This window comes from Anopheles coluzzii, chromosome 2 (genome assembly GCF_943734685.1).
Source record: "Anopheles coluzzii chromosome 2, AcolN3, whole genome shotgun sequence".
In the NCBI taxonomy this organism is placed as follows: Eukaryota; Metazoa; Arthropoda; class Insecta; order Diptera; family Culicidae; genus Anopheles; species Anopheles coluzzii.
In genome coordinates, this window is record NC_064670.1 from 12,177,228 (window position 1) to 12,196,658 (window position 19,431).

Here is a 19,431-nt window from a genome sequence, read left to right on the forward strand (position 1 = left end):
GTGTGCGTGTGTTGAGGAGTTGGGAGCACCCAAAAACCCACCAGCGAAAGCGAAAGGTCACCGAAAAGGGAAAGAAAAGCAAAAACGCGGGAAACCATGTAGTTGGAGGTGTAAGGTAGCAAAACACAGGGGTTGCGAGGCGGGAAAAGTTGTGTGCGCTCGTTTCAAAGGTTGCGAAAATTATGTAAATTTCAGCCACCACCCCCACTCGTATTCCCCCAAAAAACGATGGAAAAAGCAAGAAAAAGAAGTGCACAGGATTCACACCGTCACACTCAACGAAATAATCGAGTTACCTTGGGAGAGAGGATGTGTTGCCATCCGGGTTGCTAGGCAGGTGCGAGAGTGCGATCGATCGACCCCAAGCCCCACCCAAAGCCCCACGGAAGCAACTGCGCCCACCCTTCCGCCCACTGGTTTTGTTGGGGGAAAAGTTTTGTCATATTTTCATCTTCCCCAGCAGCACCTTCGCCAGAACCGACCCGTCCGTGCCGGCTGAAGGATTGAAGGCATATCGTAAAACGGGCTAAAACAGCGTTTGCCTTGCCTGTCGGTTGAATGGCCAACCTTCCGTTTTGCTTCGGTGTGGTATGGTGCGCGAGCATAAAAATGCGACGCAAAGCTTTAGCGTGATCGTGATGAGCTTTCGCATGATGGGGTTTTGGTCCTCTTCACGGCGCGCGGGCAGCTTCAACGCGCTGATGAAAGCAAGAAGCGAGATTGTTGGCTGCCATTTCTCGCGTGGGGGAGTCACATTTTGTCACGAAACCAAAATAAGGTTAAAAAGGTAAAACACAGAAATCGATATTGCAACCCCGAACGTTGGTGTGGGGTCACGTGAGACAAAAATCGATTCTCTATCGTTGCTTGGTTGTTTGGCGGCAGCCAGCTTACTTAAAGAAGCTGCTCGCTGCTCCCGGTGGTGGATTCTGGGCGCACTCGGTTTGAATCCATTGCCCGAGCTCTGTTCGGATGGGTCGCTTCTCTTGGGCGGCAGGATGCTAACTAAGCTCATCGATTCTCTTTCTTAAGTTTGTATTGGGGTTGAAGGAAAAAAAAAAAACAACACCCATACACACCAAAAAAGGATGCTTCCCGCTGTCTGTACAGACTGACAGAGACTGCACGACGCTTCGGTATGTCGCGGCGAGAATTGAAAGTAAAAGTTTAATATCGAATACGTGATGAAGCCACTTCCGAAGTCTGGGAAGTGGTGTTCGATCTATGCCGAGCGGAGTTCTATTCTACTTCTAGTAGGGCCTAGTACGTGGGGAGTTTTCTTTTTTTTTTTTTTTGGCGGCAAGTGTGTGAAGTAGATCGGTGGAGATGCGTCTTCTTTCATGAACGATAATAATTTCCTCCTGTAAGTGAGTGGAGAATGGAATGGAGGTATGGTGGGCCTGTTGAAGGCCAACTTTTACGTGAAATGATATTTTATGACTTCGGTACGTGTACGGAACCTATGGGTGAGCATTTAAAACAATTTATATTTAAGTGGTTTATTGAATCGTGCTGTCGACTTACTTGAAATGGTTGCAAGCGTAGCGTATTCTGTTTTTTAACGTTTCGCGATAATTTGATAGGATGAAGTTGGTTCCTGAATTTCTTATACTAAATGAAGGTTGAAATAGCTTAAAAAATTATACAAAATGCAAAATTTTAATTTGTTCTGAGCTTGAAGGTGCTTAAATGCAAATGCACCAAATTACTATCTTTCATGGCCAAACATTAGATAATTTGCATTCCTATAGGAATAATTCATATTATCCTTCCACTTCTTATAGCTTCGATTACTCACTCGACACTAAAATTGCTAAAAATAATAATTCCAAATATTATGACCGATGTTTAATCTTCTACTATTTATTAGGCGGAACGAATTGAAAAACGAATGGGAAGCAAAAAATCCTTTGCCAAACAGCAGCATACTTTGTGCAGAAGGTCTAGAATAAGCTCGCTAGTGGTCTAGACTCTAGAGTACAACGGCTGCGGGGTTGATTAGATTTTGATAACTTTTCGCTGCATCAAACTTAGTTTTATGAGGAAATAGATTATGCATTTCCCGGGCGCGCTCGCCCCGATGCCGTCCTCCTCCTTTGACGGCTTTGCCCGGCGCTCGAAAGCCACGAGATGAATGCAAATCACTGCAAAATACTCCAAAGAACCCAACTCCTCCGGACCAAGGTGGTCTACCGCGGTTTGAGGCTGATTTATTTTGTCTTTTTGGAAAAAAACCTAACCCGCTACTTGGCAGAAGATTTGTGTTGTGCAGCGAAAGCCGGTAGAAGAAAGATGAAACCGTGTCCTTGTCATGGTGGTGGCTGTGTGTGTGTGTATGTGTGTGTGTGTGTGTGTGTGTATGTGTGTGTGTGTGTGCGTTTGTGTGCTTTCGCTTTCCCTTGCTTGTTCCAAAACATTCATTCCAGTAGGGTGGATTTTTGCCCCCCCCCTCCCCGCTTTCCGTTTTAAACCCGGTTGAGTGAAGTGAGCGCTACGCGAACGCGACAGGCCCAGGCCGCGGAGCCGGTTGACGTTTTGATGGGAACAACTTGAATGTGAAAAGAAGCGCGCCCTTCGAAACGTATGTGTCGGTGTCAGTTTCGGTGGCTGTTCTGCGCTTCCTGACCGACAGCGAGCGAGGCTGAGGACTTTTTTCGCGTACCGTTTATTCGTTTGCTGGTAGGCGGCTGGTTCCCCGCTGGCTGACGGGACGACGATGTTTGAATGATATGTTTGCATGAATGCGCTGCCACCAGACAGATGACGGAGGCAAAGGAAAATCTCCGGTACAGGCCTAACGTGTGTGTGTGGGCTTTTAGGCGGAGACATTGTAGGTGATTGTTGCTTGCGTGCGATATAGAATGGGGAAATAAAAAAAGAAATAATCAGAAGCAATTGAAGGGAAAAACGGAAATGAATAGTCCTTTTCTTTCAATCCAGCTTGAGGCCTGTACATTTCTGTTGTTGTTAGTTTGTAGATGAGAATATTGCAGTTGATGCAAAAGAAAATACCAAACAAATTAACACCAACTTTAACATCATCTTAAACGGGCTGGCAAAAAGATTTGTCTCAGCTTGCAAATAAATCTTACCAACACAGCAATGTGCCCATGATGGTGCCCTTAGCTAGCCGGGAAAGCAAAGCCGCTCCAAGCCAAGAACTAGTTTCGAACAGCCGAGCAAGAATCGTACCTGTAATTGTTTCTTCACCACCATCATCATCATCATCATCATGGCAGCGATGATCATCAGCCGGTTCGTGTATTGTGCTATCCCTTGCCGCCCGGTTTTCATGTTTTATTCAGCTTGATAGATATTTTAAGGTGTATTTTTAAATCCTTATGAATATGAAATGAGCAAATGAACGTCCCCGCGCCGCCCCGGCCCCCTCTCCCCCGTTGAATCGGTTGGATTTATATTATTTGCACCGGTACGTTGCCACACAGCGAAGCTTCACAGCAGAACCAGCACGAGGAACAAGGAAAGCACGCGGACGTTTCGGGCAGCTTTTTTGAGATGCAATCCGGGATTTTGCCAGGCGGGGTGTAGACATCGGTTTCGGTTGCGAAGTAAGCGACGAAAAGCTCTTTCTCTCTCGCTGTGGTGCTGCACATTGCCAACTGCCAACTGATACTTGAATGCTTGGGAACCAGAATGCCGGATAAGGGGATAAGAAATCGGAACCAGAATTCGTATAAATTGTCACCATTCTGCCCTGGCCCGTTTCTTACACAGCGGCACGAATGTTGGGGCGATCTGTCGTCGAGGGTAGGCGGACAGACAAAAAACGACTGGAAGGCGAATTGGCATCGCCAGGCGCACATGGTCTCTTCCTCGGTGCACACTCTCTGACATCGCACGGCAGCGAGCGAGAAATTATTAGATAATTTTTTGCGCAGCCACCTTTTCACGGTAAATTGTGAGCGTAAAAACCCTTGGCACAGTGGGCGTTGCGTGCCACTACTGTACCGTGCCATCCTGGGGTGGAAATACAGGCGCTGCAAGAAATTCGTGTAATTCGCCCAAAGACGACGACGACTGTCGCGCAATGTATTCTCGGTGCGGTTTCGGTGAAAGCGGGCTAGCGGGCATGCTGGCGGATCTCTACTCTGCTAGTTTGCTAGTAAAAACGAAAGCAGGAAAGGACATCCTTCTACAAGCGATTGCTTTTCTTTTTGCTCAACCCCCACCATCGGTCTGCTGTTATGTGCGCTGGTCTTCTAAAGCGCGGTGATGATGGTGGAATGGTGAACAAGGATGAACGATTTATTTTACGACGATGACATTTGGACCAAGCAAGCATGTTTCCAGTGTCGGCTTTATCTATAAAACGGCATGTTTTGTGTGCGGGCTCGAAGGGTTGAAGAATGTCCACTCGGTTTGATTGTTTCTAACGCTTACCTTGTGTTTTTCTGTGTCAGTGTAAGAAATGGTACAAAAACACCAACGGAGGTTGAATAAATCCAAACCCGGCAATGCGTTGCGGTCGTGTTTGTTATACGCTCTTATTTATGTGTAGTTTCATTCACTAATGATTAAACCGAACCACCACCGCCTCTCCATAAACATGTCACGCTCGTTCTTGTGTATTCCAGAGGTTTGTTAAAGGTTGCCTGCACGGGAGTACTTCCGGGCAGAGTAATTTCTGCTCACTGCTAGAATTAGGTAACGACGACGAACTGGAACACTAAATAGAAACTTTTCCAATATTAGGACCACCGCTCTCCCGTGCACCCCCATCGCCCAGGGCCTCTCAATACTTCCACCCCCGGTAGCTTTGTTGGCGTCAATTCAACGGAATACCCTTCGCCGGTGGAGCCATCCGCTTGAGCGCGCTCTGATTTTAGCCAGTCGCAACGATTTGAGCGTATCGGTTGTGTGTCCTGTGCCCGCCAAAACCACAACCTCTTCCCTTTCTTCCCATTTTCCCGTCATAATAGTCGTAAAAAATGATTTACCGACAATGTGGCCGTGTTTCGCGTGGGGAAGAACAACAACCGCATCGAAACGGTGGCGGGGCAACTTCGAGGCACGCTGTGGTAGCGACAGGAGTAAAACTAAGCAAAGTGCGAATGGAAAGTTTCTTCTTGTCCTGGGGGTAGGCCATTTGTGTTGCCGGGCTGGGCATAATTGGAACCGGAATCGGGCAAAAGGAAGGACCCTCTTAGGAAGGACAACTTTTGCCTCGGACAAGTACATAACGGCCATGCAAAAAGCCGCTCCCTGCGTGATTTCCGTACGAGAGAGAGAGAGAGAGTGAGTGGCGGTAAAGGAAGACTTTTTGGAAGGATTGACCGAAAATGCCACGAATTCCCGTCGGTGGCATAATTTGATTAATAAAATTCCATACTTTCTCCCCCCTCAACCTTCTACTTTGGCAGTGGCTTTTTTTGGGGTTGAGGAGCATGAGCACGCTGGCAATGAGGCTTTTATGTTGGCACCCGTCTTCTCACAGAATAACAAGGGAGGAAATGGGGAACGGACGCGGCAAAGGATAAGGATATGATTAACATTTTCTAACCATTCATCTACATCACGCTTCTGTCGTGTTAGGTGACCGTTGAAGTAGTTCGACAGGCGCATAGAGCTCTGGTGGAGTGGCACGCGAAAAGCGTACACTTCGATTCATTTCCCGTGGACTCCCGAAAGGGAACTTAACCTTTAGGGACACTACACACACTTTAAGTGTATTGTCCAGGAAAAAAACTGAGGACCACATTCGGTGGGACGAAATCTCCGACTGCAAGCTATCGTAGCATTAGGAAAGCAAAAACGCCGGCAAATTTCCCCCGAGGGTTGTGTGTGTGTGTGTATGTGAGCCATGTTTTGGAGCAGGCAGAGCATTGTCCAACACCCGCAGTTCACTGACATATCGCAGGTGCAAAGCAAAAGGGCTCACTCCTCGCCCAACAATGGTGGGCACACTGCTTTGCATACTAAACACACATACACACGAGACACGCTGGGAGAACCTTCCCGGACGTACTGAGGCGTCTTGGTTGAAGGCTTTTGGCATTGAAAGGGTCTTTGTGGATGTGTGTGGGTATGTTGCTTCTTCTACATGTAGGACGCTGTATACAGTGTGTGGCCTATAGCTGTCGCGGTAGCATACCACCTTCTGGGGGGATGTCGATCTCGTTCGCCTGTCGCCGGTTTCTTTTGCGGTGGTTTACCACACTTTCATCACATTTCCGGACAATCGACGTTCGTCGTCGCAGATTGTTCGAAACACACACACACACATACACACCTTCCCGTAGAAAGTGGTCGCCGGGCGACTCGCGAGCACGCCGAACGTAAGAACCAGGGTGATATATCCAGTTTGTCCTACTTAAGCCTCATTCTTCGGTTAGCGTGGTGTTTCTCTTCCACGTCTTTTGTGTGTGTATGTGTGTTTTTTTTTTGCACAACCGCCTATGAACACAGATGGACGCACGTCGTCGGGTGTTTCGGCATCGCTTAATAAATAATTTATAAACTAGCGATTCCATGTTAACGAACTATTATAATAAATTTTGCATTTTATGCGAATAAAATGATAATTATGCTCTGCCCCTGCCTCTCCGTACTGTGTTGTGGACTCTCTGGAACGTTGTGGGCTCTGCATGTGGTGTCGGTATGCAGCGAGCGAATGGCATGGACGTGGGCAGAGGTTCTTCGGAGCACTTTTGGCCACACCGCACCACCGGACCGGGTGCCTGGAAGGTGATAATGGACACACAAATGCGTGTGCCCCGATAGGCTGGCTGGATACGCGAACGTTCTCGCGCAGAACTTGCGACTTGTCTGTTTTGGTCTGATGAAGATTAAGCTCATGTCAACACTTGAGCATTTGCGTAGATAAGTGGTGCGAATGGGGTTGGGGTTGAGTTGCGATGCGAGTGCTACAGAGGGCTACAGAACAGGGATGAGAGAGAAGGTGATTGGACGGCAATTGGAAGGGTGTGGTGTGTTATAAAACAATTCTAAGGAACAGTGATTCTGAGCCACTGCAGGAAGGGCACTACAACGAAACAAGAGTCGTTGTTTATTACTGCTTGAGTTTGTTACACGAACGAAAAAGCCAGTGTGTAATAATGACAAGCTGATTAGAGTTGGCTTGGATGCAACATTCTTATTAGTCTTAGTGTTTTCTTGGAATGTATACTTTGTGTTTCAAGTGAATGTTGCATTGATGTCCAAAAGCAAGCGTTAGATAAGCCTCTATAAATATAGTCTGCCTGGGAATAATCCTATACCTGTAAACGTAGCTCTCTTCAAAGCAACACCGAATTAACAGGATGCTTCATGTTATGCTTCATGTAAAAGACTATTCAAGTAGAAAATTTGAATTGATATCCACACGGATGTGTGTGCCATGTATAGATGCTGGGATTTAATCATCGGTTCGAATAGCATTTCACGGATTGCCCTTGCCTTTGAAATGGAGTTTACAATGCTAAGAGTCGAAACAGAAGATATATAATACGTTTGATAATCACTCTTGTCACTGATAAGCACATATTTCTGCTACTGAAGTTACATTCTCAAACTACTGAATTATGTACTTACAAACGTCCCGTTTTTCGGTGCTCAAACTAAAGAGGATTAAATGAAATGATTCTATGTCTCAGGCCAACAGCATGTGAATAGTTCTCCTACGCCTGGAGTTATACCTAGCTTTTTACTACATGTTTCAAGCCCCGACACACGACTGGAGATCCAAATCGATAAATCGTACGTTAATAAATTGTCACCTCAACTCTCGGGGTGCACGCTCAAACATGATCCTGCTCCGGAGCAGCACTCCGGACATTGGCAGGCTGATCGAAATCGTGTACCACAACCACCACCGGGCACCACCACGCTTTCGAAGCACCCGATGGCCCGGTCCGGTGGTAGTTGTGAATTACCGACGATAAATCATCGGTAATAGGAAATTGGTTTTTCTGCCGGGTGACCGCGTGCAATCAGTGATCCGAAGTGTAGAACGTGCACTTGTAAGCGGCTCCGGTGGCTCGTTCCTGGCTCTGGTGGAAGTACTTCGGTTATAGTCTATGTAGGTTTTTATGGTGCTTTTTAGTAACATTTGGTCTGCAAAAGTTCAATTATATTTAATTGATATAGAATCATTGGATCAATTTAAAGCAGCCGGCATGGTTCAGGTGATATACAAACGAACTATTAAAGCTTTAAACTCTTAAAGCAGTATATTTAAGAATTCATCGAAAATATAAGTCAAATAAAGTCTTTTCTGGTTGATTTTATTTTGCACATAGCAGCATTCCAAAGGTTTGTTACCTGCATCTGTTATCTGTATTCCAAAGATATTCAAGCAAAGATATTGCTTCTGGATGTACCTCTCACAGCAAATACTTGTACAATCTATTTTATTCACATCAGATCACCTGATACGCCTAAAGGTAAACCTCCATAAGTTTGGACCATTCAGAGGGAGTCGAAAGCTCGTCCATCGGTTGGAAGTTTGCTTCAATGGATAATCTTGTTCTATGTTTTCTGAGCGTTCCGAGAAAAGGCCCTTCGTACGCTACCATAGTGGAGTGGATGATTGCATGGAATGAAAACAACGCGTTAAGCTTCCCTGACGAAATGAACGCTTCGATACATTGACTGGTGGATGACAGACGGACACAGCGAATGCTGTCAACCGTTGTGACATTCGGAAAACTTTTCGATTCATTTCCGCCTTCTGGAAGTTGTCCAGTAATGCTTCGGGGCCAAAGTTCGCCAAACGCCACTATGAAGAAAGGAAGAAAAAAAAACTACAAAGTTGTGTAGATTTTTGGGGTCACCGAATCTGTTCGGAATGTTTCGGGATAAAATCTGCGTCGTACTTTCTTCGGCAAAGGATCTAAACGAAATCCCTCTTCAGGGGGAGATTGAGCCGGTCGAGGGAACATACTGCTCACACACAGTTTGAAATATGTTTGTGCTCCAGTTACGTGAGCCGCACGTGAGCTAGATGGGAAACTTTCGCTCCTACGCGAAGCTGAAGCCGGTGGCCCGACGATCAACCTAAGGCGGAAGACACTGTCAGCTACCGGGGCGTACCGGGGTGAGGAATATGGGCAACAAACTCCTGCCGCCCTCCCCATGCAAAGGATAAGAGGGCTGGTGAGGGAAATAAAATGTGAACTTGATGACGCAGCTTCGATGAGGGTGCGGCGGAGATCGGGGTATTCGGTGGGCTGGTGAACTGAGCCGGGCTGTGCATCTTGTCAGCGGATGTTGAAGTTGACGTCTAGCGCGAGGAACTTTGCTGCTGTACGCCCTCGACTTCCTGGTACCGCGGCGGGACGACATCATCATCCCAGCCGTTGAACTCAATATATGTTCTGTGGTGGAAGCGTCTACGTATTACAGCGCAGTGTGGCGGTGGAGTGTCGTCGGGTCGGGCGCAAATCTTCCGCCAGCCAGGGGATGTCACGTTGCACGTATGAATACTAAATAATCCGGCAGGGCGGTGGTGGTCGGGGTGGTCCTACGAAGACACCGGGGTTACCGTTTTCTAGTTGTTTCATTGCTACCGTTGCCGATGCTGCTGCTGCCGGATAAAAAGTCTGATGACTTAGCCGGGGAGGCTGAGGATGGGTTTTGGGTAAAAGGGAAAAGTTTGAAAATTGTGTACATCCTTTGTCATACATTGTCTTGGCCTTACGGCCGCCATGGAAGGAATTTTGCACCGTGCAGATAACCCTGGCCGGTTAATGGTTGGGGGGGTCGTCAGCGCAAGGGCATCTTAGCGACAGGCTTTTCGGTACGGGCAGCTCCCCAACCCCCAAACCAGGTGCCGGCCGGTGTGATGTACGGGTGTGAAGACGGCGAATGTACCTTATTAGCTGAAAGTTTAATTTGAGTTTCTGGTAAGGGGGGATCTCCACACCATACCGGCAGCAACGTGGGCGTCGTATGCTATTTGTGTACCGCTCGGTGCTAATTGGTGTGCTCTCCGGGGCACATGGAATATGAGTGGTGTGTGTGCCGAGTGAACCGAAAACGGAAACTTTTTGGCAAGATTGCTCGCAACTCTGGTGTGGAGTGTTAGGTATGAGGAGAGGGGAGGCCAGGGCAATGTGTACGCTAAACTCACGGACGCGAACAAATTGGTGATTAGTTGGTGTAGGTACGTACAGCACTGTGGGAAGGGAAACACAGGACAAATAGGAAAACATTTGCAACTCTCAGCTACCTGGAACGAGCGAGATACATAGGGTGTGGTTTTCGCTCCATGACTTGGCGTTAAATTGTGTATTAAATATTTACTGCATAACTTTTGTTTGTATTATAAACTTGCTGATGGACTAGTGAAGAGATGTTTAAGAGTATACTTTTGCTTAATTTAAAAATATCACGAGAATCTAACGGCTCATGTGATATGTAATACGCAATACTAGGAACCATATGTTTGCTCATGTAACATGTAACATTCCATTCTTGTAAACACGTTACCGGTAAACTCACTTCAAAGGAGCTTTGAAGTACGGTTTAATTATGCATTTCGCTCGTGCTTATTTTTATCTTATGTGATGTTTCTAATTCGATTCACGTTAAAGAAATGATTTTATTTTCCGTTGCGTTAAGCTCTGTTCATCCTGTTTATAAAGATGGTATTTCAATTTCACTTTTTGACATTCAGTAACATTAATGCGGGACAGGATTTAAACAAGATTTGGGTATAATCAATTATCAATGTATTAAATGTTTGTTGCTCTTATTCGCCATTATGCTTTGGCGCCGCCATTATGCGCCATTATTCGTTAACATGGAATCGCTAGTTTATAAATGCCTTGTGGATCAGTTGTATCTTAAGATCCTTCCGGACCGTGTAATCAGTGAGTAAACAAACTACTTCGAACTCAACCGCTTGCTGTTTGAGCAAAAAAAGAATCCACAAAAAAGATGGTGAAAGTTACAGAACAGTCGTAAAGTGTGATCTCATCAATCGGGTGACGGGTGAAGAATTAACAGGACTAGAGGAATCTGCCCCGCTCCTTCCTCCGTCCCCCTGACAAGGATGTTCTGGTCTGGTGGTGATGAAACCGCTTCAGCAAAAAGGTGTACGCTGCGAGCTTCTTGTGTCACCGTTCTGTGGCTGACCATCAAGCCCGGGATCTTGCGAGCCCCTCCGGGGGTGGATCGGGCGATAGGCAACTAAATGGGGAAAGTTTAATATATTTTCAATTAGTACACGGTTGACTGCAAAAAGTGGACGGAAAAGTTGTCGTGGAAAAGGCGTATCAAGGAAACGAGCACGACGGTACGGTCCCTTGCATTACACCTCATTTTGATGAGGACGGCGTTTTCACGGCGTTACCGGTGTGTTAATGAAAGAAGTTGTATTTTTGTGTGTGTATGTGTGTGTGTGTGTGTGTGTGTGTGTGTGTGTGTGTGTGTGTGTGTGTCTGTACCAAGTCAGACACTCAACCATTTGATGGAAATTGTTTATTTCTTTTTTCAACTCGTTCAACATCGGAACGTAAAATGGGACATTTTTTCAATCATAACCTTCTGAATAAAGTTGTCCAGTAATTATCGTTAAGGTTTCCTCTTGTTCTTATAAGCAATATGTAGCAATAGAAAACTCTTCTTATTATTTCAAGTACACTCTCTCTCTCTCTCTCTCTCTCTCTCTCTCTCTCTCTCTTTCCCATACTAGATACCCTCATGGAGAACATTTTATTCTTAATGTTGTGGTTCACTTTCATCCGCTTTAGTGACATCGTGCTTGTAGTCCTTTGGCAAAAAAAAAACATACACACTAATTTGCAGCTTGTCGTGTAAAGAGCAATGCAATCTACTACACCCATTATCAACATTCGCTAAAAGAATATCGCAATTACTTTGCTGAGCGCCAAGACGGGGCTGGATGCTTGCTGCCCTTTCGTGCCCGGGTCGTATGAGAAACTGGGAAAGAGTTCATTAGTTGTGTTGTCCTGCAAACTGCAACCCATCTAATCGACCGGTTGAAATGTGAATTGCTTTATCTTGACAAGGGTGTAAGAAGGCACGGGTATGTAATGGTTAAGCTGCATTAAGATCGAGAACACGAAGCGATTTAGAGGGTTGGACAGTTGCCAGATGGGGTTGGAAGATATTGCACGATAGTAGAGTACCTTTCGGTACGCTCTTACTCTTCTCGGTAGGATGGCACACCGTGGCCGTCTCGAAGCTCTTGCAAGCGGTATGACTAGTGTGGGGCTTTAAGATTGCAAATGAAAAAAAAAACACGTATCTTTGGCATTTGGCTTTTGTTGTGCCTTTTCCAATGCTAAACTTTAGCAAATTATTCTTGATACAGATTTATATGTACAATTTTTAAGGAAGAATATTACACTCCATTAACCATGTTAAGACGCCACCATACAATCAACCACAGACTTGAATGGGTCTATATGTAAACGTGTGTAGGCGAGTTAATCAAAACTAATACCGATGCTAACACAGCCGCATAAATACGAATGTGATGTTGTACGTGATCGGTTTACGCTTCATTGGACATTCTTCCAAGAAAATTGATCACTTGGCGACGATATCGACCGACGACAGCACTTTGCGTTTGATTCGATGTCGATTGTTTCGCTCATCTTTCCTTCGTTCCATCAGCATGCGTACCTAGCTTTCATCAACCTTTTTTTGTGTTTGTTTGTTCCTTCCATCGATTGTATTCAAAATTCGTAATACTTCATACCGGAGCGCTGAATTCAATTTCCTCTCTTGCTTTCCCGTTTCTTCTACTCAACAGGTAAGTTCACCGATCCCCGGGTCCACGGATTCGGTTCGATTCGACGGGTAGTAGCCGGATCACAGCTGGAATTTCGATTCCTCCCTCCATCGCCGAACAGAGATAGTACGTGAGCGATGCCGGTACCGGTGTGCGTAAGTGTTTCTTCTTGTGTATTTGCTTCATTTCTTCGAATCATTGAAATCAGCCGTGTCTCGCTGTGGAGTCAAAGCGGAATGAGAGCTACGACAAAGTACGACAGGGCGCCCGAAAAACCTTGGCATTGAAAAAGGGTAGTGAGCAGGTGTAGCGCGGTTTAATGATAGGCGCGGGTGGTTGGTGCGTTGTCGTCGAGTAGAGTTACTTTTTCGTTCCGTTTTGTTTTCGGTTTTTAATGTGCGAGTATGTCACAGCGACAGAGCGCTAGACACAGACGGAATTTTAAACTCGCGCTAGAAGGCTGCTGCACGTGGGATTAAAGTGCAGCATTTTCGAAACGGGGTGTTGCATACGAATGAGGAATAATCAATCGCAATCGCGTCCCGCAGGATATGTGTGTGTGTGGTTGGGGTTTTTTTTTTCAAATTACTGCGACGGATTGCTCGTACGAGAGAATTTTGGAGCTGCGTACGTTAAAAGTCGAATCATTTGCATTCTTGAATGGATGGTACGATTAATTTTTTAATTATATCACAAAGGAACGTGAAGGGAGGAGGACGTTGAAATAATATTTAAATAATCGAAGGGATATTATTACGCTGCGGATATAACTCTTATCTCAGTAAAGCTTGTCATATGAGTCGTTGTATAATATTGTTTCTGGTAAATTTAGGAACACAGGAACATTGTTTTGCAAATTCCTTAATATAACAATATTTCGTTCATCGCCAATTCGTGGTATGGCTTCACAAAATATATAATTATCGTTAAGCGGCGTAATCGCGCACATGTACGAATTGGATTCAAATGCAGTTAATTGAAAAATGCGGTTCACGGGTGGTACAACCGAATAAGCACCGATGTTATTTATGCTAGTTACGTGATTAGTTTGCATAGTAACGGTTAACGGCTAACAGTAACAATGTAAGGTTAAATTTTTCCAATTTCGCCAAAAACCCTCTCCTGTAAACGTTTTTCTATCAGGATTTTGTGAAATTAAATTGTTTCCTTTTGCTAGCACTGCCCGGAAGAGGTGGTGTGGCCAGAATGAAATTAAGCACATTCTCTTTCCATGGAAAACACCGACACGGCCCTGGACCCGGCATTCGGTGTAGCGTATTTTTCCACGAATTAAACCGGAAATGAAATGCATCCCCCAAAAGAAATGCACTGCCAAGGGGATTGCTCGTACGAATGTTGCCAAAAGAATCCTTCTCCAGCAGTAGCAGCAGGACCGTGATATGCTTTCGGGGAAATGTAGTGTAAGCTAGACATGTTTTCCTCCCCTCTAGATTCTTACTTGTCTACTTGTATCGTTTCCAAAACTCGTAGCGCGGTGTACGAAATTCACAAAATAAAAAAATAAAACAAGAAACCCTTTCCGAAAACGAACAACAACTTCGGGGCGCCCTTGCGCCCTTAGCCGCACCGTAGCGTGTTGTTGTTGCTCGCCCAGAACTCGATGATAAATTTAATGAAATTAAAGGTGAAAATAATGAAAGGTACGTGGGCGGAAAGCTGAGCGAATATCCCGGAGCTTTTCCCGGCGAACGGACACGCAACGCTGCAACGATGTGTACGTGGTTCCCGCGTTTTTGTTTGATTTTGTGTCGTGAATTCGGTACCGGTGCGCTTGCCAATGAAACCTGCCCCCGAATTCCCCCCCTCTTCCCAGTGGTGCTGTGTGTGCAGGTGTGTTTGTGCCAAAGTTAAGCCAAAACAAAAGGTCCCGCAGCGAAAAATATCATTTCAGCGCAGGGAACGTTCCTGTGATCGACAGGTTTTAGCATGAAAAAAGCCAGCGAGAGCTGTGGAATGTGTTCTGTTTCCCCAACTCGGGCCCGAAGAGCCCAAAAGTTTGGCTGAAATCACGTGCGTGAAATTGGAGCTCGGCATGTGGGTTGCTGCTACCACAAACGTTCGTATCAATAGTGGTGGTGAGACTCGCACATACAGCTATGGTAGCTGACAAATCATATGAATGTGACGCTGAAAGCTAACCCATCGTCCATCTTTTTCCCAGCAGCAAAAAAGAGCAGTCTAATCTCATTTCATTAGTTTCACCACAGTAGCGAACTTTGCATCCAGTAGCGAGAAAAAAAACAAACAATTCAACTCTCAATAGGCAAATCAGTCACGATCCACCACACAATGACACGTCACGCAAAACTGGAACCCATTTGAATGCATGCAGGCTGCAGACAGCAACGAAATCGGATTCCATAAATACGGTATTGGTCCACATTATAATTGTCGCGTTTCGGTTAAAAATGAAATTAGAATGGCCATGGACACCACCGTGGTCAAGTGATTATTTGAATCGGGCCGAAGTGAAAGCCGCTCGTACCTCGATTGATCGGGTTCATTTATTTATCCAATTAGATCGGATGCGGTTTTCGGGCCGGTGGGCACGCTTATTGAACATTCGGTGGGGGGAAATTTTGAACGAGCGATTCAGAATAATTGCGAATTAGTTACACCTATTAGATAATCAAATCAATGGAATTATGGTATTGCGTGTGCGTTGGTGTCATTTTAATTGGAGATTCGAAGGTTTTGGGGGTTTTTGTTTTTGTTTGAACGTTCTAGTGGGAGCTCATTTGTAGTTGGAATTTGTTTGATTAGCACCTATTTGGTTTCATGGTTTAAGTGGAGTTCATTTAGAGTTATTTGATATCGTTAGGATGTTTAAAATGTGTTGTTCTAATCGATCTTTTTTGTTTTGTTTAACATAAATTAGCTACTATTTAACTAGCTGTTGCAATAGCAAGATATTCTTGGGGGAAATCTTTGCTCAGCTGAGTTCAAATTTTCGATATTGCCATATCTTATCAATGCAGATATGCAGAGATTAAACTTCCACCATCACTTCCACCATTCCAACTAAAACAAACACTTGCAAACCACGCTAAACCATCATTCGTGCCGCGCTAGCTTTACTTTGTTGCTCACGATCTTGGAAAATCACGTGGCAACTAGACCGGGCCCGTATCGTGTCATTATGGACTATTAGTTGATGCTGTTCTCGATAATAAGTGCGTGCCCAAGACCATGGCTCAGGTATATTGGGGCAGAACGAGAGGATAGAATAACTAGCTTCGGTTTCGTTTCTATACAACATTCGATCAAGGAAGGAAGTGAGAAAAGCTCGTTCTGGATACGACTTTGGTGTCATCGTTTGAGCACGATTGATCGCATAAAATTGATTGTTGTTTTGTATTGAATTAAGAATAAATCCATTGTAACTTCTTCCTCTTAGCGTAACGACCTACGAGGTCATGCCGGCCTAAAGTAGTTTCGGAACTTATTAGTACCATGCAGGCGGATCCATTGTAACTATTGATATTGAATTGTGAACGCTAGGTTCTACTTTTCAAAACTGATCATTAGAGTACTCAATATTGCGTTGAATTGTGTTGGAAGGTAGCTTAATTGAAACCTTAATTGAAAGACATTTGAGTTACCTGTACTTCGAACACACATAACCTACAACGCTTTAACTTCTTCATGTACTCCAACATTGCCCCTAGTAGTAGTTGACGCTCAATGAACTCGTTGCACACATAGCGAACAGTCTGAACCCGGTGCGTACTACCGTTAAAGGACAATATTTGGCTTTGGCCGTTGCGTGGTGCCCGCCAAGGTGGAAGATTCTAGCAAAAACAATGTTTTCCATGCCGGCGGGCTCGTTAGATATGCGGATCGCATCGTATCGTTTGCATGAAACTCGGTCCACAGTTGACCGAATGTAGTCCAATCAGAAATGGCACGTTCGCGCGTTTTTGGGATGATTCCCGTCTCTGGGTCAGCTGGATTGCCCGTACCGAACCGAACGTTCGCGGGCTCGAGTGGAGGATCATCGATCTCATATTTATGCGCCGGGAGCTTTTCCGGGTTTGGTTGTCGTTCCCGTCTTTCCGAAAACATCTCATGCCCGGCCCGGTTTGTTGTGTTTCGCATTGGGGGTAGCAGATGAACGGAAACCGTTGCCTTTCGTGCGAATGGTCTAATTCTAGCCGGCAACCGTTCCACTCTGTTTGTCTAGGGTCGGCCACTTCCATACCCATCCAGCAGGTGGGTGAAATCGTTCGCGCTCCCAACTGACTGACCGACCCGCCGTAGCTGACCGTAGCTAGGCCCGTTTCGGGACGTGTCCTATCTCAATAAACGCAAAGTGCTTCAAAACAAACTCGGTCTCTCGGTCACTCATCACGTATTCCACGAGGCCCCAAAACTCCCTCTCAACCAACCCATCGGTGTCCTTTATGTCCGAGTTTCCACACCCATTACGCTGCGGTTCGGGAGTTTGAAGAAGTGGCCAAATTAGGGTTACCACTATGTCTTGAATTCTTCAAACTTGTACACTTCAGAAACGTAGTGTTGTTTGCAAAAAATGGGTTAAAGAACGATCAACTTATTCAACCTTTCGGGACGGGATTACTTTCTTCATTTTATTCTCTTCATATGCAAAACAGTCACGTTTGCTCCATTCTTGGAGCACGGGATGGGTTTCTGTTCCCCATGCATCGTGGAAGCGTATCGGAAAATGAGGGCAACCCTGCCATTGGCAAAACTTTCGATTGGTCTAATTTTGAGGCGAACCATCCAATTTTTAGTGTATCCGTTATGTGTGTGTGTGTGGTGCTATTATTAAACCCAATGGCCAGCTCTCCCGCACACCGGTGGCACTGGTTCCAGCAAAATTCATTGCCAACTGTCGTTTACCACCCACGCTTCCTTTCGTTCCAGTCCTCCAGAGTTGTCATCGTCAATGTGTGTGTATGCACCGTGAACGTGGTGGACCGCTGAAGTGAATAAATTTAAATTGGGAATTTAATTCCTTCGGCATGTGCAGCAGCAGCAGCAGCAGCCCCATGCCGGAGGTGCAGACCGTTTGAGACTGTGGTTTTAGCTCCGGGGGTTTCGAGCACCGAGGGACAGAGAAGGTCTTTGGCGGGAGTGTGCTTCTATGCCGTGCGCACTTGGTCGCCCCTCGTTGGAGCGCCGGAGTCCACACCGACCCCACCGTGTCCTACTGGAGAGGGTGAATTTTTGGTGCAGTAATAAATCTATTCCACCTCCTCCCGGGCTTTCTCGACTACGGGGATGTCCTCGTGCAAAACCCTCAAGCAATATCCATGTGGTTGCGGCCTTGGATTCCTATACGGTACGCAAACACACACAGAGACACACAGAGACACTACACCTGTGACATTCCGCAATCGGCCTCGGTAACTACGACGTGGCTTCCATTTCCCCACCCTAAAGCCAATCCGCCACAAAGTCCTAAAGCCAAAGCGTGCTAGTGCCATCAAAGGGGGGCGCTAGGCTGAAATGTGGAGGTATGGGAAGAAGTACAAACCAGCCAGCGAACTCAAGTTTTCCGCTTCGTTACTGGGCTTTCGACGGGGGAGCGGTAGGGTGGACGGATTTGGCGATGGTGGTAGGTGACCGTGTTACCAGGGACCTTCATTTTCGCTTCGCACCAGCGGTGGGCACATTTGGGTGGCAAAGTTTTCCCCTCTAAGGGCACGGTTGGCTAGTTGGCGTTTTTCTTTCGCCAGTCGGGGTTTTAGGTAGCTGCGTTAGTTGGTGGGACTTTTTCGACTCCATTTTACACTTGGTTTTGGGGGCTTGGGTTTTGCTATGGGGATAATTTGGAAAGGAACCGTATCGGGAGGAAGGAAGAATTGATTGAGATTTTTACCATTTTAAAGTGCATGTGGAGACCAATTGAAGATGCGTTAAAGAGGATGTAGATAGTCTAGTAGAATGTTGTTCAAGCAATACTTTTCTAGCACACTATGCTACCATTATTTTAATAGAAACTTGTTTTGTCCTATAATGGTACATTCATAGTAACTCATATTATTTTAATAGTTGAATGTAACAAAACCCTAAACATTTATTTACAAATTCCGGCTATCATTGTGTCATGTTTCGTTTTGAACATGATATTGTCATTTATTCATTAGGAACTTGTACATCGACAATCATTGTTTATTCAAACAAAAGATACCGATTAGCTTAAGTAGCCATTCTCAATACACCGACAAAAAGCGTATCAATTTCACCAAACTTTGTCCTCTGGGCAGTGTATGACCGGTGTCGGACAGCAGCGGGCTCTTTGCTCTCTTTAATCCCTGTACCATTACTATCGTAGCTTGGAGATACACTCTTTAACAATGGTTTCGGCGTTTGCTTCATACGCGAACGATGTGTTTCAATTTTAATCCTCCAGGTTTTGGGGACGACCAACGAATAGTACCGCGAGCTGGGGACCAGACGTTTGAGGTGATACTGCTCTCAACAATCGGCTACAAACATCAGGTGCAGAATCAAGTATTAAGTAGCATTGCACGGTGAGGCGAGGGAAGCCGTGACTGGAAAACGGGAGTCGGAAGTCCTGTGTAACATGAAATAATCGTCCGTACGAAGGTAGCAGCTGCTCTCTGTTGGGTAGAGGGGAAGATTTTAGAAACATCTCGTCCCAGAATCGAGCATACAATCGAAAAGGGATGGGAAAGAACGCGAGCACCACCAATCCGTGC

General features: G+C 45.7%; 1 protein-coding gene across 10 annotated transcripts in view; it reads left to right on the forward strand.

Annotated features, from left to right (window-relative positions):
* Positions 1 to 19,431, forward strand: part of LOC120953582 (uncharacterized protein CG43867) — a 178,561-nt gene that overhangs the window by 18,326 nt on the left and 140,804 nt on the right. Inside the window, exon 1 of one of the 10 annotated variants that reach the window (XM_040373656.2) lies at positions 12,765 to 12,876. The exons of the other annotated variants lie outside the window; for them this stretch is intronic. The gene's annotated coding sequence lies outside the window, so the exon portion shown is untranslated. Of the gene's footprint in view, positions 1 to 12,764; positions 12,877 to 19,431 lie in introns of those variants that run through there. 10 annotated transcript variants of the gene reach the window in all.